This window comes from Aotus nancymaae, unplaced genomic scaffold (assembly GCF_030222135.1).
Source record: "Aotus nancymaae isolate 86718 unplaced genomic scaffold, 86718_ANA_hifiasm-v0.15.2.pri h1tg000014l, whole genome shotgun sequence".
Lineage (NCBI taxonomy): Eukaryota > Metazoa > Chordata > Mammalia > Primates > Aotidae > Aotus > Aotus nancymaae.
The window spans coordinates 30,666,582-30,687,212 of record NW_026988425.1 but is presented as its reverse complement, the minus strand read 5'-3'; the positions used below and the strand labels follow the sequence as shown (position 1 = coordinate 30,687,212).

General features: G+C 38.2%; 1 protein-coding gene across 1 annotated transcript in view; it reads right to left on the bottom strand.

Annotated features, from left to right (window-relative positions):
• The window catches only part of CDH6 (cadherin 6), a 142,565-nt gene extending 128,367 nt beyond the window's left edge, over positions 1-14,198 (bottom strand). Inside the window, exon 1 of the mRNA XM_012459927.3 lies at positions 14,155-14,198. The gene's annotated coding sequence lies outside the window, so the exon portion shown is untranslated. The remainder of the gene's footprint in view (positions 1-14,154) is intronic.
• Positions 14,199-20,631: the final 6,433 nt, after the last annotated feature.

Below are 20,631 nucleotides of genomic sequence, written 5' to 3'. Positions count from 1 at the left end.
TAAGCAAGAGAACGGCGCAGAGGCTGAAACACAATTCTGGGAATCACTGATCTCATTTTTCTGAGCCCATAGTTTCTACTCCTTTTCATTGGAAGTTACAGTTTCCCACAGTGGTGAGATGCAGTAGAAAATTTGCCAGAAGCTACTAAGATACCTACTCTAATCTAGGAAATTCATTTATATATATATATATATATATAAAAAACGAATTTCTATTCTATTGATTAGTAAGTTTAAAATTCTCTATATACCTTTGGCTTCAGAATGATAGATGTCACATTAAATAGGGGAAATATAAGGGAAATCATCCAAATCTCTCCCACTTCATCTCACGACCTTACAAAACATTTGGCAGCTCAGATAGAGCTGGGTTGAACTGCATGTTTCACTGCCAAGCAATATTCATGAAGATGCTATTCCATGCATTGACGGCCACTTAAGGAATGAAATTGGACTACATAATCAGTTGAATTTAATTCACTCCTTTTGGTACAGCCATGTTCAAGGTTACAACAAGGTACATGGAATCTGGTATTAGACTTCCTGTAGAAACTCAAGAAACATTTCCAAGGTAGGAATTTGAAGGAAAGGTAATTTTGCTCATGAAACACATACATAAGAGTTTTCCATAGTTTGTTTTTATAGATTCAGTTTGATGGACTACTATGGGTTGATAATAAACTAAAAGATAATCAAAGTTTATTGTACTAGACTACACCAATACGAAATAATATGCAACCACAGTTTTCACCCTGAACAAATAAAACATGTAAACAATTCAATGCCTTGGAGTAGAGCAACCAAAAAAATGTCAACTTTCAGATAAGACACTCAATCATTCTGTTAGGAGACCTATTACTTACAGAACTGTAACTGTATTTCAGACATTTGGCCAAAGGCACCAAGGTCATCTTGGGAATATTTCCCTTCTGTTAGGAGTACCCCTTTGAACAGTCTAGAAGGCTCCAACCTTCTTGCTTCTTAAGTGTATTGCCACAGTGTATCCAAATGAAATCAAATTACTGGAAAAGAAAACTAACTTCCAACATGAAAAATGTAGAGAAGTATGTAAATGTAGTCCAGAGAGTCATAAAGAGTTCTCTCAACAAACATCTAATGTGTTCTTGCCATTTGCCGAAAACAGGGCTAGGCCTTGTTCTCCAGATGCTTGCAGTGTGATAGGTGAGACCTAGACAGTCATGTAGAGACTTTTGAAAAGATATTGTTACAGTTACACTTAGACTAAGTAAAGGATCTTACACACTCACACCATGAGAAATCTCAGCTGAGAGCGAGACAGGTAGGTGGGGGGTCAGGGAACGCTTCTTGGAGAAGCAGATTCTTGGTCTTTGTCCTGAAGATCCAGTAAGATTTGGCCAGGTGAAGATGAGTGGGAGCCCTGGTCAGCTAAATATAGTACAGAGTGTGAGTGTCAACACATTCAACTCCAGAGTTAGCAGCGGTAGATCCCAATCTATTTCATGACTAAAAGACTTGAATTCTGACAAAATAACTTTCTAAAATGGCAGCTTTTAATGGTTACATTTAATTTCGACCACATATTGTGCATCATCTGACATCAAAGTGTGGCATTATCTGTGGCACTCAACACAATGCCTTGCCCAAAAGTGTTCATTAAATGACTGAGTTGAATTGAAATCCTATCACCTCAATCCTAAATTTTAACTAGTCTTCTCGTGTAGAGTGATTTCTTGCTGAACTGTATTTTGAGTGACCAGTATATGTATGGCTTTGTGCTTTATGGCAAGATCACTGGGAAAATTGTAGGGATTCGTGAAAGAACCACCATGAAAATATTCTGAAGCATACCTATCAAAAATATAAAACTATCTTAAGCTTTTGGTGATGAAGGCAGGCATGGTGCTTCTAAGTTGAGTAGGAGGTTCAAAGCTAAACCTGAAGATGAATAGAAACCTAACAAATCTTGCAACTGCAAGCTAATTTCTGTATTAATGCAAGATGTCAGTATGGAAGAATAGAAAATAGAATCAATTCTGAATATCCTATTCATTTTAAACAAAGCTACTATTATTGGTCTTGGATAGAGTATGAGGAAATAATCTATTTGCCCTAAATTGCTAGTCAATGTATGTTTGTCTTGTTACCTGCTTTCTCTCCAGAACTGAGCACAGAGGCCCTCAATAAACATTATAGAATGAATAAAGTAATTAATGATGAATCTGAACCTTTCAAACACCCTTGCGAGGTTTCCCTTGGGACCAACAGTAAGTGATTATAAGACTGACTCAAATTAAAGCGAACAGACAAGCCTAAAGCTAAAAGTCCTCTGTAAGGCTGAAACCTGTCGCTTTGGGCTATAATTAATTGATCTCACTTGTTATAGAATATACTGATACACTCACTGAAGGATGAAAAAGAAAATGAGTTTTCTTTGTAACTATATTTTTAAGCCCTGAGTAATGTGTACATGTTACATGTATATGTATATATAAAATCTCTATACCTTTGTCTTTTTTGTATTTGAGATTCATACATTTGAATCTGTCTATCCTATTATCTATCTATCTGCCTATCTTCCATCTATTCTATCAATCAATCAATCAATCATCTATCTGTCATCTATCTATTCTATGATCTCAGTACGTGTATATAGAGCATAAAAGAAACAAGAATGCAATAGTTAAAACAATGTGGGTTCTCAAGGCTGCCAGGACTTAATTTTAGCTCCAGAAAGAACCAACTGTTTGACCTTGAGCAAATTGTTTAACTGTTCTGTTACCTAGTTTTATCTTTAAAATTGAGAAGATTGACGGTATTTACTTGAAAGCCTTGTGAACATTAAATTCATGTAAGATATTTAGAATAATGCATGAAATATTAAAAGTGCTAAGTGTTAGCTTTCATTATTCTACTCCATTTTCCCAATCTTTCTTATTTTTACTCCTTAAATAACAAAATTCAAAATACTTTACAACGAACATATAGGATTATTTGGATGAGAGGAGAAAAAAAGGTCATTCACTTAGCAAATAAGCAATTTTTAAATTTATTATAGAAAATACACACATGGATACTAAAACTGTAAGGCAAAAAAGCTTGGCAAGGACGTTGTTTAGGTATGAATTCTAAAAAATAAAATATATTAGAAGTATAAACTCAGGGGTACATTCTGTTTCCAAACACAAACTAAGAATTAAAAAAATGACAGACTTCTGCTAATCTGCTTAGGAAGGCATAAATTATTAATCAGGCTCCAGGCAACAATGTTTAATACCAACTTTAATAAAAAGTCTGCCTGGGCCGGGCGCGGTGGCTTACGCCTGTAATCCCAGCACTTTGGGAGGCTGAGGCAGGTGGATCACAAGGTCAAGAGATTGAGACCATCCTGGCCAACATGGTGAAACCCCCTCTCTACTAAAAAAATACAAAAATCAGCTGGGCGTGGTGGCTCGCGCCTGTAGTCCCAGCTACTCCTGCGGCTGAGGCAGGAGAATTGCTTGAACCCAGGAGGCAGAGGTTGCAGTGAGCCGAGATTGCATCACTGCACTCCAGCCTGGCGACGGAGCAAGACTCTGTCTCAAAAAACAAAAAAGTCTGCCTGGAGGAAGGCGAGGGGTGGTGTCCCTGGTATTGAAAACTGGGCTGCCCTATCAACCTGGTTAGTGGTCCTGGCTCTCAGGACACCATGGATAGGGCTTCCTTTGAAATAGGCTCATTTGAAAGCAGTCAGAAGTATGAAAAATTAAGTTGTTAGCATGAGATGGAAAAGTTGCATTTTCACTGGCATGAATGAGCTTGAAAAGGAAATCAGTTGTAAAAATATTTACAAGATGCTTTTGTAGCTTACATGAGAAGAATTTCACCTAGTAAGCATTTACTGAGCCTTCCCTATGTGTTTACAGTTACAAGTGATGCCCTCATCTTAAAACTCTCATCTTGAGATGGAGAAGTGATATTTTAAAACCGTTTTCTCATTTCTCCCCCAACTTGGATTTATCTATTCCATAAAGCATCTTATGTTTATATCCGGTGGGCTTTTGCTGTGCAGGGAATCAAATAATGGGTTTTCCAAAAGCCTTGGCTGAATATCATTCTTAGGAACACTTGTCAGTCAGGTAAAACCTAAATTGGAAAGTACTTGACAAACTCAGCATCTCCTTAGCAGTCAGAGGCCTGTAGCTGCTTTTGTGGATTGTGGAGTTTAACATGCAGTCCAAATTTCACTTCTTGCTTTAAAGTCTTTTATAGATTATAGACATTAGTGCATATTTTAAAATCACAGAACAGGACAGGTTTGGCTCTCATCTTCTGTGATTGGTTTCTTTAACCAGCCATGATGAAAAGATTATCATACAAAGAAAAAAGAGAAAAAAGCCATTTAAAAATCCATTTTGGTTTAGTGAGAAATTGGGAAGCAAACATATGCTTAATTAATGTTCAGAACCTCACAAGTACAAAGCAAAGTTTTTATTCTGTAGTGCCCAATTAATCCAGCCTAGGGTTTCAATAATTTCTCCTTTCTCTGCCCATCACATGGAAATCTTTTATTATATCAAATTAAACTCGGTTGCTTGAGAGCATTTTACTCTTACGTTGCTTCCAACTTCATATTTTAAATAAATAAATTCATATTTTAAATAAATAAATAAACACTCGTCCTCCTAAGTGTTACATATGGGGAGAAAGTGATTATCAGATAATCACTAAACACCTTGCTCTGTCCAGTCATATACTGAGGTCATCTCTTCAATTTAATTTCATTGCTTTTCGGAACACAAAATACAAGCCCATTTAAATTCAAGAAGAAAAAGTTTTCTAAGAAAAACCACAGTGCTCTTTGGAAAGATATTTTGGATTGTGGCATCACAATTAAAAGTGAACTTGAGGAAAAAAAGAAAGTATCATATGACAAAGTATCTAAATATAGCACTTGCATTTGACATTCCTGCACTCTTATCTTAAATGCAATTTTCTTCCAGGTAATCACATTTGCTATGAATGCAAAAGTTATTGCTGAGCAGGCACTTTTGTATCTGGAGGTTTGGAACCACCTCCTCTTGGGTATATTAACTAGTAACTGACTCCACTTCATTCTGTTGTCTGAATTAGAACTCACCTCAAACTTGTCTCTCTCTCTCTGTCTGTCTCTCTCGCTCTTTCTCCCTCTTTTAATAAAAAGACAGGTGAATCAGAGAGTGAAAATGTGGCACTGATATTTAACACAAGGCCACTCTCATAGAATTAGTTCTTTGTGAAACACTGACGATATCTCTACTAGATACTTTTAAACAAGTAGCTTAATATAAGAATAATTGTTTGGAGAAAAGGAGCTGAACTTGGTTCAAATGAGGAGCCAGAAGTAATATAACAGTCATGGTAGATTTTATCATTTTGCATTGGTAATTAGACTGACCATACACCACTTTGATTGGTGTTAAATTAGAGCCTGTTGCTAAGGGGAGCTTAGAATATTTTGTTGAGTTCGAAACTGAGCAGTTGCATATATATATAGATGAAGTTTCGCTCTTATTGCCCAGGCTGGAGTGCAATGGCACCATCTCGGCTCACTGCAATCTCCACTTCCTGGGTTCAAGCAATTCTCCTGCCTCAACCTCCTGAGTAGCTGGATTATAGGCGCTCCCCACCACATCCAGCTAATTTTTGTGTTTTTAGTAGAGGCGGAGTTTCACCATGTTGGCCAGGCTGGTCTCAAACTCCTAACCTTAGGTGGTCTGCCTATCTCGGCCTCCCAGAGTGCTGGGATCACAGGCATGAGCCACCATGCCTCGACTGCGAATATTTTAAAATGGATGATAGTAGATTAATGAAACTCTCTCTCTCTTTTAATTCTGCAAAAGGAGGTTTAAACTTTGTAGTTAAAAATATGATAAGCTCATTTTCATGACTGAAATCTATATTATACACTAGAAGGCAATTGCTTTTTGAAGTAAAAATGCATAACTCAAAATACAGATCAACATGTTAGTAAATTTTTGTTTGTCTACAATTATACAAAGTTCACTTTTAGAAAAAAGGAACCCATTTTATAATTTATGTGGTTAAGGTGAGCTTATAGAGTTAGATATAAATGTAAAACTTTTCATTTCCCACTGAATTATCCATTCTGTAATCAAGTGGGCAAATTCATTATTAATGACACATTCTGGCCATGAGCTTGGCAAAGCATATATTTTTTTAAGGATCTGTTAATATGTTCAAAGATCATATAGCATTCCAAATGTTAGTATTAATCTCTATACGTTTTAATTAAGAGACCCAAGGATATCTTTTGATTAAATGGTTTTTGTTTAGTTTGTCTTTTTGGTGTTTTAAATATAATTATAATTCCCCTTTACTTTTTGTTCATCCAAATAAGAAAAAAGAGAACGAGGTCAACCATTTTTCAGCATCATGTCAGCCATTGTATAAACCAGTGGTCCCCGGACTTTTGGATTTCATGGAACATTAACAGTTTTATTTTTTAAAGGGGAGAGGGTTGACATTGAGTTACTTGCTAAATTTTAATTTTGCCAAAAAAAAAAAAAAAAAAAGCCATCATAATCTTTCCCCATACTTCCACGAAAGAACTGACATTTTAACTTCAAAGCAGTGGGAAGGTCACTGTCTGAATTCTTTAAATCAAATAGAGATTTAGGAGAAACACAATAGGTTGTCATCATTTTTCATATCTGACCCCTAACCAATAATTTTTTTGTTTCAAAGATTTAGATAAGGCCTACTCAAGACTGCCATCAACCCATTACAAATAAAACAAAACCTCAAACCTTGTCATATGTCTCCCTAGCAGTGGTCAATATTTTGAGGGAAAATGTTAATTCTTTGCAATAGGAAATTTACAAAATGTAGGAACACGTGAAATTCCTAAAGAAGCCTACATCCTTATTTTCACCATAAGTTTCCACATTTGTCCCTTCACAGAATACTTATAAATAATAATATTGTAGATTTAAATTTCCTCTTTAATTTTTAATGCCAGAATTAAGTGATGATGATAAAAAGCAATAACATCCAATAACTAGAAATCAAGCTACAACAGAGAAAGATAGAGATAAGAGAACAAAATAAATCAAATATATCTATGGATAAGTCATTCATCTCTCTGGTCATCAGTTATCTCATAGTTAAATGAAGTATTAGATAAAGTCATCTCTAAGCTCCTTCCTGTGTCTCACATTCTCTGATTATATTTCTAATATCAAACTTTCCTTGAAGGCTAGATTAACTACATGGCTTTTTGATTGGTGGCAATAGAAAGAATAGAATATAATGAAAATGGCTCATCAATGTCAACCATATAAAATGTGACTGTATTAAGAGAGTTGCTCCTTCCCCCTCCCTTCCTCCCTCCTCTTCCTCCCTCCTTGCCCCCCTCTTCCTCCTTCTCTCCCTCCCTCCCTTTCTCCTTTCCTCCTTCCCTCTTTCTTTTTTTTGTAGGGATTGTTTTTTTGGTGGCATGGTAGAGGTGCATATGTGTGTGTGTTTGTGTGTGTGTGTGTAATTTTACTTGGTAAATCATTCAGAACAAATACCAAATTGTGATACTAATGAAGTAACAAAATAATTGTGTTCATAAAAGAGAATAATTACTTTACTCATCAGATAAGGAAGGACATAAACACGACCTTATTTAGCTTTACCCAGAGTCCCAAATGCTACATCCATGGTAATGTCAATGAGCTGAAGATGGACTAACGCCCTTAGTGGGTGCTGTGAGGTGGAGATGTCCCTCCCCTTCAATGCAATGAATAAGTGTCATTTTAGCTACCTTCCTGAAACATCCCCTCCCTCATAAAGATCCCTCTGAAGGTAGGAGAAGATAATTTATTCTCTTATAAAAAGTACCATCATTATGTTCAGAAAAATGGCCCACACAATGTTTTCTACAATTATAAATTCTGACACATGCTTGCAAATGATTTATCAAAAATGAAGAACTTAAAAACATCTCCCTCAGACTTCACATCTGCCAAGCTCTGGTCAAAATAATCAAATCATTCCCATGCCCTCTGCTGCTCTGCAGTACTGAGAGAGAGTCACACTTTTACTTTTAAGACATCACAAGTGTTTGTTAACAGCACATTCATTAAGTGCTTGGCTCAAATGGAGATTCCCTGGAAATTCAAACCAAAAAAGGGCTAAGTATAGAGGATACAAGTATAGCAGTGTCATTTTGATTTACTGTGTAATTATTGCTATGCGAAATGCATGTAAAATACGTAGAACAGGGTGTGACAAAGGTTAGTTTATTATTTATTATCATTATTATTTGGATGTATAAAAATTCCGAGCCAAAATACTGTTAGTGCTTCTTTTTTTAATCTTTGCTGGATATATACATATATATCCAGACCTACCAATTTAGGAAATTAGAGAAAGAGAAAAACACAGCATTCTTTCAAGTGCTGAAACACGAAGATAAATCATACCCTGTGGTATGCTAGCTTTATGGGCCTCATCTTCTTCATAAGTCATTTCTCTCACAAGATAGTACCACATATACTAAGAAAAGCGTGTAACCCATGCTGCCCATTTACATGACAAATCAAATTCAATATTAACTCTCTGGCATTAATTAAGCTCTACCTCTTATAAATCACAGCAAGGTGATGTGATTGCTAGCAGAAACCACCCAACAGGGTTAGTGTAAAGACACTAAACAGACAAAATAAGATATATATATGAAGATATATATATATCCATGGATATATACACACATATATACCATGTAAATAATGCCCCCACCTCTTTACATGGTATATATACATGGTCAATACCACATGTATATTTACCATGTAAAGAGCTGGGTGCCTGCTGTCTTGTAGCTCTGCCTTTCATCATGCTGTATCACAACACAGGATCCAAATGGGTGACAAGTAGAATACTTAGTCTATATTGTTACTGTATACTTTGGATTGCAGGCATCAGAGGAACACATGGTTTTTCTATTTAGCAGGCAGGACAATAAAGATAATAGAAGGAAAAGAATTGATATTCTTCGATGCACTAAGAAAATTTTTTCCTTGATTCTGATGCAATTTCAGACCACTTTAAAAAAGATATTCTTCTAGTTAATTTACCATCCATCCAGGGTTATCTCCCTTAGATGGTGATTTTGTTTTTAAAGGTAATTTTCAAGTTTGCATTTTCTGGTAGAGAATAGTAGTGTGTATAAATATGTTAATGATGTAATTATGTTTATAAAGTGACATTTAATAGTAGCACCATTTATAAAGAGGAAAATGCACCCTGTATAAAATTGGCTATTTTTGATTCTATTTCTATTCTTATGTTTCCCTCTGCTGTAAAAATGTACCTCCTCATCTCTTTCCATTTTACTCACTTGGACAGTTCCCCAAGTTAATTTTTTCTTGCTGTTTTCTCTTCCTATAATGTATTAGGTCTCTTGGATATTTCTGGCCAGACCTACCAGTTTAGGAAATTAGAGAAAGAGAAAAACACAGCATTCTTTCAAGTGACAAAATACAAAGATAAATCATACCCTGTGGTATGCTAGCTTTATGGGCCTCATCTTCTTCATAAGTCATTTCTCTCACAAGATAGTACCACATATACTAAGAAAAGCGTGTAACCCATGCTGCCCATTTACATGACAAATCAAATTTAATATTAACACTCTGGCATTAATTAAGCTCTACCTCTTATAAATCACAGCAAGGTGATGTGATTGCTAGAAGAAACCAGCACCCAATGGTGTTAGTGTAAAGGTACTAAACAGATGAAATAAGATGAACTAATCTCCAGTAATCTCTGCATATGTGTCTACTCTACATTTATGAATGTATGCTCAGATCCTTCATCCTTCAGTTAGTTTTCTTTGTTGGAGGTGTTGGAAATTTCTTGGATAGTTCAGTTTTGAACAACTAGATTATTGGGTGTAGCTGGATCCCTCTGACCCAACTATTTTGTAGTAAATTCAGGTGTAGCACTTTTGTGAAGGGTTATTGATACTCTCCTCTCTTCCCTTACTTCCTATTTTGTGAGTGATAGCATGACAAAGACTATCATTTGGTTCAATAGTTACTTAGAGAAAAGCTGAAGTTCCTCATAAGATTGTTTTGAAAAAGAGAGGCTTCTGTAGGAATAGAAACTTTAAAAAAAGTAGACCAGTTAATCTTTGTAAGAGGCAAGCTTGAACAAAAATATCACTACTTAGTTTCAGGAAAGTGCTTCAAGCACTCATCTGCCTTCAAAATAAAATAAAAATCCCAATGGAGAAAACAATATAAAAAAAAAAAAAGAAGGAGAAAAGAAAATCAGCCCAAATGCTCTATTTCTGTATTTTTTCTCTAATATTCTTGGAACACTGTCACAACTGGGTGTTGTGTTTGCGTGTGTATGTGTGCGTACGTGTGTGCGTTTTTCTTTCTGCAATTTTCCTATTACCACAATGTTCTTGAGTCTTTGAATTTAGAATCATTATTCAGAAAAATATTTAAATCAGGGAAGGTTTGATTATCCACATTTTCACTTTTTTTGTGAAGTAAATACAGTGTGCTCAGTAGACACTAGCTAGGTTGAAACACTATTAAAAATGCAATTCAGACTGAGTCACTGCTTGTTATTTTTATAAGTGAGACCCTAATTCTGATGGACACCGAAGAATAAGCAGCCGTGACTAAGCAAGAAGCACAAGGCAACTGGATTCTGCCGGATGTTATCTCATTTGGAACACATTTCAAACTTTAGAACAGATTTTTAAATTGGAAGTTGAAACCTGCAGACTGTCAGCAGAAGAGGCTGATTCACCCTCCAGAAGTTATCTTACTCCAAGTTTCAGGCAGAGTATTTTAAGGAGTAGGTTACCCAAAATGTGTTATGATATATCAAAGAAAGAAATGAAGCAGAAAAAACCTGGAGTAAGGGTGACACAGGTATCTAAACATCTTTTGGATGTTTAACATATATTTATTTGAATGGGGAATTCTTTGAATTAGATGCCTTTAGTTCAGCACAACTTGTGGATGTTCATGGATTTCTGAAACAGTAATTGCATTTTTTTCCTTCAAATATTTCTTTTGTTGTGGGGGGCACTCTTTGTGTAGAACTTTTGGGGCTCTAAATATAATATTATTTCTGAGTAAATTAGAAGTAAGGAAGTAGAGTCTTGGAAAGGTCACAAATAAGAAAATTTTATATTGATGATGGTAAACTCTTTATTAATTGGACATTGCTTTCATTTGGAACATCTAGCAGTTACCAAAAGTCTAGATATCCAGAAAACCATAAAAATATTTGTAAGTCCCCTAAATTAGAGGAAGTACAGAAAGAATGGCAATAATAATTATATGACCTGTCACAAATATTAAGAGAGTGCTTAGAGAATACTAATTTGTTTACAGAGAAAAAGTTGTTTTACTCTTATTATCTTAGATAACAAAATCCATTCTGCAACTGAACTCCAGGGAGAAATGCATGGAGTGACCCACTAGCGGTCCCTTCCAACTAAAAAAAGTTTCAATAGTTCAAAGGATGCAGCCTTAGTAAGTTGGCATTCATGACTGCAAAGCAACTATGGGGCCAGAAGAGGGGATCACACATTTCAATTCCTTAGAAAGGCTGTGATTTTACTCAGAATATTTGTCACATTTCATTCCTTTTTTTAAAAAAAAATCCCTATGTGGGACATTCACTCAATTAGTCCTAATTAAAATTTCAGAACTTGTTGCAATGCATTCATACCATAACACAGTATCATATAATACTCTGTGACTGTAGCTGTGCTTTCTAGAAATTTTTTAGCTGTTTTCAAGTGTCTCAAGCAGTTATTTTGCAAGATAAATTTTTTCTTTAAAAGAAGAGTGCCTCAGTAAGTTTTTCTTTGCAAAGCTGATGGAAGTGGTGGGTGGAAGAAGTAGGGTACACGTTTTTTGATAGTAGGCAACTTGGTAGAAAATGATTATGTTTCCATATATTATCTTTGCAGAGTTAGCAGTACAAAATGTAAGTGCAATAAATTGGTATAAAAGCCAGATAGTAAAGGGACTAAAAGTCCCTATGGAGATACCAACCTGTCACTTTCTTGTAATGGTAGCAAAAGATAATTGTAGACACAAATACAGTAGAACTAAATCAGTGCCATTTTCCTTCAAAAATGGGCTGCTGCCTCTTAGTTTTTCTGAAGAAATTGGTTACTTCCTCTGCTTCAAATGTATTGCATGAACCATTAAATTAGCTGGGAAAGATCTGCCTTGTGTTTTCCTTCAGTACCTTTTTAATTAGAATATGCCAAAGAGCAAAAGGGGATGAGATACAGTCCTATGTGATTGCATTTTCCAGTCGATTGTTGAATTTCTTTTAAGTTTCTGAGCTTTGCATTGACAATCTGGCCTCTGGCATAAATTTTGCCCTCCTGGTTATGGCATAATGAAGACATCTGCTCTATCATACCCCTTTCTTCCCACAGCTGGTTTTAACGGTTCTCTAAAATAGCAAGCATAGAGCCATGCAAATACTTTTTCACAAAGGAAGATGCTCAAGTCTCAAGTGAAACTGTAAGAGATTTTTATTCCCCTCTCTCTCTCAAAGTAAAATCCTAAGGATTTTCCCTTTCAGGTAAAGCTTTCAGCAAGAAAATAAAGAAAATAAGCAACGCTTTGGCACTGTTCACATAAGCATATTTGTTAGTCCTTCTTGGAAGAGTTGTGCTTTAACTAGGCATATCCCCGGGTTCCTTTTCCAACAGGGAGGAGTTTGCAACCCCCTGATAATTAACCACTCAGAAAGCCCATATTTTGGTCTGCACCCGTCCAGAGCAGCCATATATGTACACAAAAGCCACTCCTCAACATTCTTGCAGGGAAAACCTTTTCCTTCTTTCCCACTGTGTGCTTTGCAAAGTGAAAGTGAAGACTGGCAGAGACGCGGTCTGATACACCTCTATAGGGTGACTATCATAATTAATTTTTTTTTTTTTTTTAATGAGAGTGGGAGAGAGAAACGTGTGGCTATTCCAGATGATTAAACTTCTTGGTTCTTAAATGTTCCAAGTCATAGTTAACTCAGGTGGCCAGCCCCTTGCACGAACAGAGACCTGCATTTAACTCCCCATAAAATATGGATTTTATTGCAGCAGTGACAACACTTCTTAACACCAGACTGACCTCTCCAGCATCCCCCATCTCGTGATCTACGGTAACTCTTGGCAGAAGAATCTCTTAACTACAGAAGAAGTAATCTCAGCTCTGCAACTGCTGCAGTCCACAACATTGCAGCGTCCGTCTTTATCTGGGATTAACGCACTGGGGTCTCCAATTTCTCTGCATCTGGCACCTAAAACCAAGCGCACTCCAAGCACTCTCCAGTCAGCCCAGGGAAGGCTTTCTCCCCCAGATTTGAGGCTGGCCAGCCGTGAACAGCACGAGCGAGCTGCGCCTTCCACATGACTTTTCCCTGGACAGTGTGCTCCATTTTCCGAGTCCAATGTTAGACTTTCCTTGCAACCTAAGCATTTCTGTCCTAGATGAGCACGCAGGCGTTGCCCGGAACGTGCAAGCTAACAGTTTTCTTGAGCTCCTTCTCCCAGTCAAATCGTCTCTTTAGTTTAAGTTTTCCTTATTGGGAGCATTGCAGAGTTTTCAGACTACCTGATTTTCTGTTTTCCCCCCAAAGCTAAGAAACGTAACCCAGCCCAAGCAGTCACCGCACAGACCCTTTTGATGCGGGCAGGTGGAGATACATCCAGCCCCAAACGGCTCGGCGGGTCCTGCACGCACCGGCGCCCTTGGTCATTGACCAGCCAACTTTGCAAATGCCGGAGCTCCCCTGGCAGCCTCTGCCGGCGCGGAGAGAGGCGGCGGGTTCTTCTCCGGCGCCCGCTTCCCGGTGCCCCCTCCCAGCCCCGCGGCGGATCGGGCTTACCAGGAGGCGGAGGAGCGGCGCCCAGGCTCCCCGGGAAGCGGCGTCGGTCCCGGGCAGCGGCAGCAGCGCCGCCCGCAAAGCCGGACCCGCGCGCCCGCCCCGACCCGGGCTCGCAGGCTGAGAGCATCCCTCCCAACTCCGCGCGCGGCACCCACCGGGCGGAGAGGGCTCTCTCTCTGATTGGCTTCCATCAACGCTACAGAATTAAAAAAAAAAAAAAAAAAAAAAAAAAAAAGGGGAGATGTAGGCACAGCCAGCGGAGCCCGAACCCACCTCTGCTCGCCTCCTGCGCCCGCGGAGACCCTGCGACCCGCCCAGCCTGCTCCTGCCTCCGCCGCCGCCGCCGCGGTCGCTGCCTCTGCCGTTCTCGCTGTCGCGGCCGAAACTGCAGCTCTTGGGATGCGAAGGTTACGGGCTCCGGAGAGCTGGCTCTTGTGGGCACACACTGATTTGCAAGTGAATGAAGTGGGAGGGAGCAAAGAGAGGAGGACTTTGTTAAAGAGGCCCGGAGCCTGCCCCCGCCCGCCCCCTCCCCTTGACAGAATGACTCCCAGTGTTTGAAGTCCTGAGCAATTCGCTCCCTGGAACACTCCTCCAGCCCCAGGCTTTCCCTTCCTTTTTTCTTTCTTTCTTTCTTTTTTTCTTGGGCGGGGGTTTAAGATATACTCAGAACTTGTATGACTCCGTCTGTTTCCTCTTTTATACTATAAAATGCACCTTGTGCTGTTATCAGCAACGATCTGATGTTCTTTTTTCGCCGACCAAGCAATTACAATTCCCAGGGACACAGTACCTCGTCACGCTATCAGTTGGCCAGCTTCGTGTGATAGGACGCATAACATGCACACACATAAAACGAGCCGGTCTCCTGAGATGACAATACCGATGGCTTTTCTTTACAACATAAACAGCCCTTCTCCAGACGCGAGCAGACATGGATAGATTCATGCGTGTCTTTCCTTCTCTCCTTCCAGGAAGACACGTTTTCACGTAGCCCCATGATCTCTGTGATTCTTTTGGAGTGACCCCAGGATGTCGTAGTACGAAGCCATGCTTCCCTGGGCTTGCAGAAACACTCAAAACCCAGACCCTCAGGCTTGCCAATGACTTATGGCTGATGCCATCGTTCTAAATGAACGGATACAAGCATACACACGACTTGCAGAAGAGGGGTGTATTCAGTGAATGATATTGAAGGTCTGCTTCACGTTTGACGATCCTTCTGGAAAGTTACCAAAGTAGGATAACCACCAAATTAAACTCTTTGGTACACGGAGCTGTGTGAATGGCTAGATTAATAGCTACAAAGAGGTAATATCTACTATTAAGGTACTAAGCTACAAAAATATGAAAACTGTCAAAGTATTATTAAACGAGAGTAATGATTTTCTACATAGGAGACACAAGCATGATGGGATCAGCCACTGCTGGATTAGGAAAACTAAATCTAATTACCACAGTGATTGCACGTAGGGTCGCTAGCCTCCCAAACTAGCTGTTGGCCTGTGCTGCAAGTTCTCAGGAAGATTTCCACTGCACAGAGATCTAAGAAGTGCCAGGCTGCTTGGCCTCTGAGTGGTTAAACTGGCTGGAGGTTGGTCCTGTTCCCAACTGAGCTCTTACTAGAAAACCTTTTGTTTCTCCAATAGAAGTTCAGGCATTTAAATAAAGCTCAAATCAAAGTATTCCTCTAGGCAGCCAGTGCTTCAAAGAAGCGTGCATGGAAAGGTTTTAGCACAGATGTTCCGCACATGGATGACGGAAAGACTTGAGTTTCTTTCTGGAAAAGACCTTCGCTGAATGAAGAATTGCTACCAATTTGCAAAAAAAGGCTGAACATTTTATTTTTCTACAGCTCTTTAAACACCTATGAAGAAAGAATGGGGGAGAAGAAAGCTGCTTCAGATTCATAGTTCATTCTTCAGATTATGAAATTTCTTATACATTTAATTGGAAATATTAGCTCTGTGTGTCTGTGTAGTCCTTTACTGCTTACAAAGTACTTTTGTAGACTATTTTATTTAATCCTTCCTTCAACAAGTGGTGTAATATTTTCTCTATTAAGACAGAGAAAACAGATTGATGAGGAGACAACAGGTTACATAATATGCCCAAGGCGATGAAACTGGAACACACAAGAAGCAGAAATATTACTGGTAAAAGGGTGTACAGGTGTATATGCAGACATAGAGACCCACAGATTATATATGCAGGTATAATTTATTAGCATATATGGTAGGCTAATGCATGAATACATAATATATAAATATGTCAATAAAATAAGTCATATTTTAAGACCACCTTTAGCAGAAAAAAATGTGCAAATTGGCTGATTTTTATGGTATAAGAGGGTTGATAGTGAAGCTGATTTTCTATCTGTTGAACCAGTGAATATCTCACAGAGGAAACCTCTAATTGTTTGCAATATACTATTCTTCAAACCCCATTAAGCTACATGTCAAAGGTGGTTAGAACAACTACTTTATGAGTGGACAATCTGTTTCCTTCTCAACAGTTCAGGTGGCAGCATTAAATTATATAAAAGACAGCACTTGTACTAAAGGATTTTATGTGATTTTTGAGGCTTTCTAGTAACATTTGTCACAGCAATAATTAATCTTAAAATACAGGATTGATGTAAATATTCAGAATTATTTTATCCTCATTTTGGAGACCAGGAACTGAGACTAACTGAGGTTAAATGATTACTTGGAGTTGTGTAAGTACTGTTTCTGGTTTGTTCTCTATCATCATGCCAAAACATGTTGGCAAGTAACAGTAGCCCATCAGAGACAGTTAAACAAATGAACAGGTCTCTTATTACTGAATAGGCTTTCTCCTGAAAGTTAAGAGTGGAAATTCTGCAGTCTCTGGAAAGGCCCAGGGGCAGGCATGGGATGCCGCCAGCATTCTACCCCCAGCTTGATCTCCTCCTCAGGGAACTTCTGCTTTCCTTTTGTCTCCCTTCACACCTGCCTCCTTCATCCTTCAGCCCACAGGGCAGAGCTACTCAGGAGGCTGAGGCAGGAGAATCACTTGAACCCAGGAGGCAGAAGTTGCAGTGAGTGGAGATTGTGCCATGATATTCCAGCCTGGGCGTCAGTGAGACTCTGTCTCAAAAAAAAAAAAAGAAAAAAAAAAAAAGGAAATGGCCCTGATTGGTCAGGTAGCATTGTCTTGTACCCATCAGGTGGGGCTGGCACCCTCAGGACCAAAGAGAGGGGGAGCATTTAAGGAATGTCCTTGTACACTGGAAAGACAATCTAGAAAGTGTCCTGTTCCCCATATCCTCTTGTTTTGTTCAGTAGTTTGGTACAGCTGAAACATGTCATCAGTTTTTAGGCTACCTCATTACTTTATATGCCTCAGTCAAAATCACTGGTACTTCTCTCCTTTCACAGCTTGCAAAGTTTCAATTTCTTTTTTTTTTAAAAAAATCTCCTTTATAAACCATTACTAGGGATATTAATTTTGATGAAGGATTTTCCAACTTCCACTAAATCTCTCTTCAGATAATTAAGAGGCTATCTTATCTTTATAATGGGGATGCATATACATAAATAATTACAAGCTTTCTGACTTTCTTTTAGATAATACACATCTGTATGCAACGATTATCTGATAAAAACATTTTCACGATCATTAACGATGATTCTTGATTAGGATAAAAAATTTAGTTTTTAAACCATGAACTTAATTAAGAATCTTGGCATCGGCAGTTCTGGTCAACCAATCCAAATCTTCGATCTAAAACTTAACCCTAAATGTTTTGCTGCTAGGAAAAGCCACATAGTGCAATGCTTATGCTTGATCATCACGGAGTGCACAAGCAAACAGATTTCAGTGAGGAATAAATGACCATCCCCTACCTCTGCTGTGCACGCACGCGCACGCACACACACACACACCCCGATACACACACACACCCATACACATACTGTATTTAAGGAGGGAAAAAAGGCTTTAACCACTCTGGATATTGTTGAATTGAAACAAAGGAGACAAGAAATCTCGATGGAATTCCCTTTTTGTAAGAGCCATAGACGTCTCAATACAAGCTAAAATAAATTCACACAAAGTTCATGTGCTTATCCAGGTTTTCTAATCCTGGGACAGCTTCCAGTACTATATTTAAGTGGGTTGGATCCCAGGATGCATTAAGACATTTCTCTCTTGATCATTATATTGGACTCATCACTAGGTAGATTGCAATAAACCAGAAGATTTCCAAATGAGCTAAATGCACAGCAGCAAAATGTTATTGACCTACACAGGGTATTTTAGTACTCTGGGTATTTCATAGCAGGTAGTGTGGACTTCAGTGTTGCTGAATTCTTTTTACATTCTACTCACTGCTTTGTAGTAAAATATAAATTTGCCTGATCAGGTATGTACAACTCAAGTTTGGTAGACTGAAAATCAAGACTGTATTATGGCAATGAAAGGGCATGTCCTTGTTTAGAAGAAACAATTCATTAAGAGGAAAAGTGTTGCATCAGAACGTTCTTCTAAATAAGTGGTATAGACCAGAATAAACAGAACATCTTATACTTTCCTCCAGAGGGAAAAATAATTCTCTCCCACCAACCCCCTTCCAATTATAGAAGCACTTGATGGGAAGAGTGACAGGTTGGAGTGGGAAAGACAATATAATAGCATGTGTTAAAAAATATTTTGGGATTTTATAGATTGTGAGAACATCAAAATTTTACAGTATATCATGGCTGTCAAAAAGAAGACAAAGATTAAGATGAGAAGGTGGAAAGAAGACCACCCTCTGTCTAGGTTTTAGTATTTCCTTCAGAATAGAGCAGACCTCACCTACAGCCTTCTGTTGCTTTTTAAACACTACACTTAAATTTACTTTTTTCCCCTTTTGCTGATGTCTTCACTGCATTTCATAGAATACCTATAGTACTCTGGCTTGATGTCATTGTTGACATGTTCCAGAGTGCATATCTATTGAATTATTGATGACAGAGTCATTGTCTAGGGTGGTAGAAAAAGTGCTTTAGTGCTTGCATGTATGAATAAGAAGAGATTCAGAGAAACTAGAATGGGTTCTGTAGACAGAAGCTGGAGATGGTTTATAGTCTTAAGATTTGCATATGAGCTAAAAGTGGCAAGACTGGAAAAGGGAATGTTTAAGTTGGTCATAGATACTCTGCAAATACTTTAGGAACTGTCCTATGGAAGAAAATTAGACTGGGTTTTAATGTGCCATAGACTTCAATTAGGATCAGCTGGTGAAGGCACTGGAAGATAAGTGCATTTAGTTGATTCTAAGACACCCATATTTTCATAATTTAACCACTCTGAAATTTTGATGTCTTTTATGATTGACATGATAAGAAAACATCATGTCACGGTATAATTCTCAGTATCTCTTCTTTCTCAGTAACACTTCAAAGAATGGTGCTACTTCTTACCATTGGTATTGCAGCCCTGATGACATGCAGATGGTCGATTTCAGCTCCACATGCAAAAGGATTTTCAAGACATTTGTGTTCAAGATGAAAGAGCCTGGCAGCTTTAGGATAGAGGTGAGCCCCATCCCCGAAGACATTCAATCACAATCTGGACAAGCACTTGTTGTAAATGAGCTCAAGTATGAGATTTGGAATGGAGTGATCTTTTACATTTTTGTCAAACTTGAGGTTCTTCAACTTGGATCCAACCTCTTATTTTTTGGCAGATGAGAAAACAAGAATCACACCAGTGGAGAGATTTTTTTTCCGAAGCCAGACATCTCATTAGAGCTAGAGAGGCCAGACTAGCATGCCTCCCGTGATCCAGTCTGAAGCTACTTTTATTCACTGCTTATCTTTGCTTTCTCTTCAGGCAATGTATAGAAAATGGGTTCCTCAATATTTTGATAAGAACAGTAACTAACATTTATTGCACATATACAATGTGCCGAGTACTTGTTCTCCGTGTATATTATTCGCATTTAATCCTCTGACAGGCTATGCAGTAGACACTGTTATCATTCTTGTGTGTAGATAAGGAAACTGAGGAATGAGAGGTCAGGTAATTTGCCTAAGATCACGCAGTCAGTATGAGTCTGAGCTGAGGTTTAAACATACACTTTGAGGTGAATTTCTGTGCTCTTAACCATCACGTAGATGCTTCCTGATTGACAGAACTTTCTGTGGAATCTATGTGCAGTGATGCAAAAATTAAAACCTGCTGTAGTCTGAAATTTCTAATTTTAAGATAAACATATTTTGGGTGTTACGTGACTGTCTTCTTTATTATCTGCCTCAAAATATCTGGATTATGGCTTCAGCTCCTTAATTTATGTTCAAACAAAATCTGTACTTTTGTTAAATTTTTGGGCTAACAGAAGGCTTACTAATAATGTAAGTAATTTTTCTTTTTTTCAAATCAGGACAATTCAGTTTTATCCTCTGCTACGTGTGTACCCTGCCTGCTTCCAATTTTTCCCTATTTTCGGGTAACTTAAAGTTGGGAAAAATGGAATTTAACTTATTTATTGACCTTTATGTCTTATTCATTGTGGCCCTTGGGCATCTAAAAAGATGCATTGACTCTCGCTGATCTTTTCTGTGGAGAGCTATCTTTGTACACTTCTCAACCCTCGGGGGCAGGCTTTATTCCTCAAAAAGGAATCCTTCACCAAGGATTCAGGCAGAATTCTTGGTCACAGCTGAGGTCTTATCTTTGCCCCTGGGAAACTGTACTTATTATCTCTCTGAGAAAAAAAAAAGAAAACTGGAAATAAAGCTT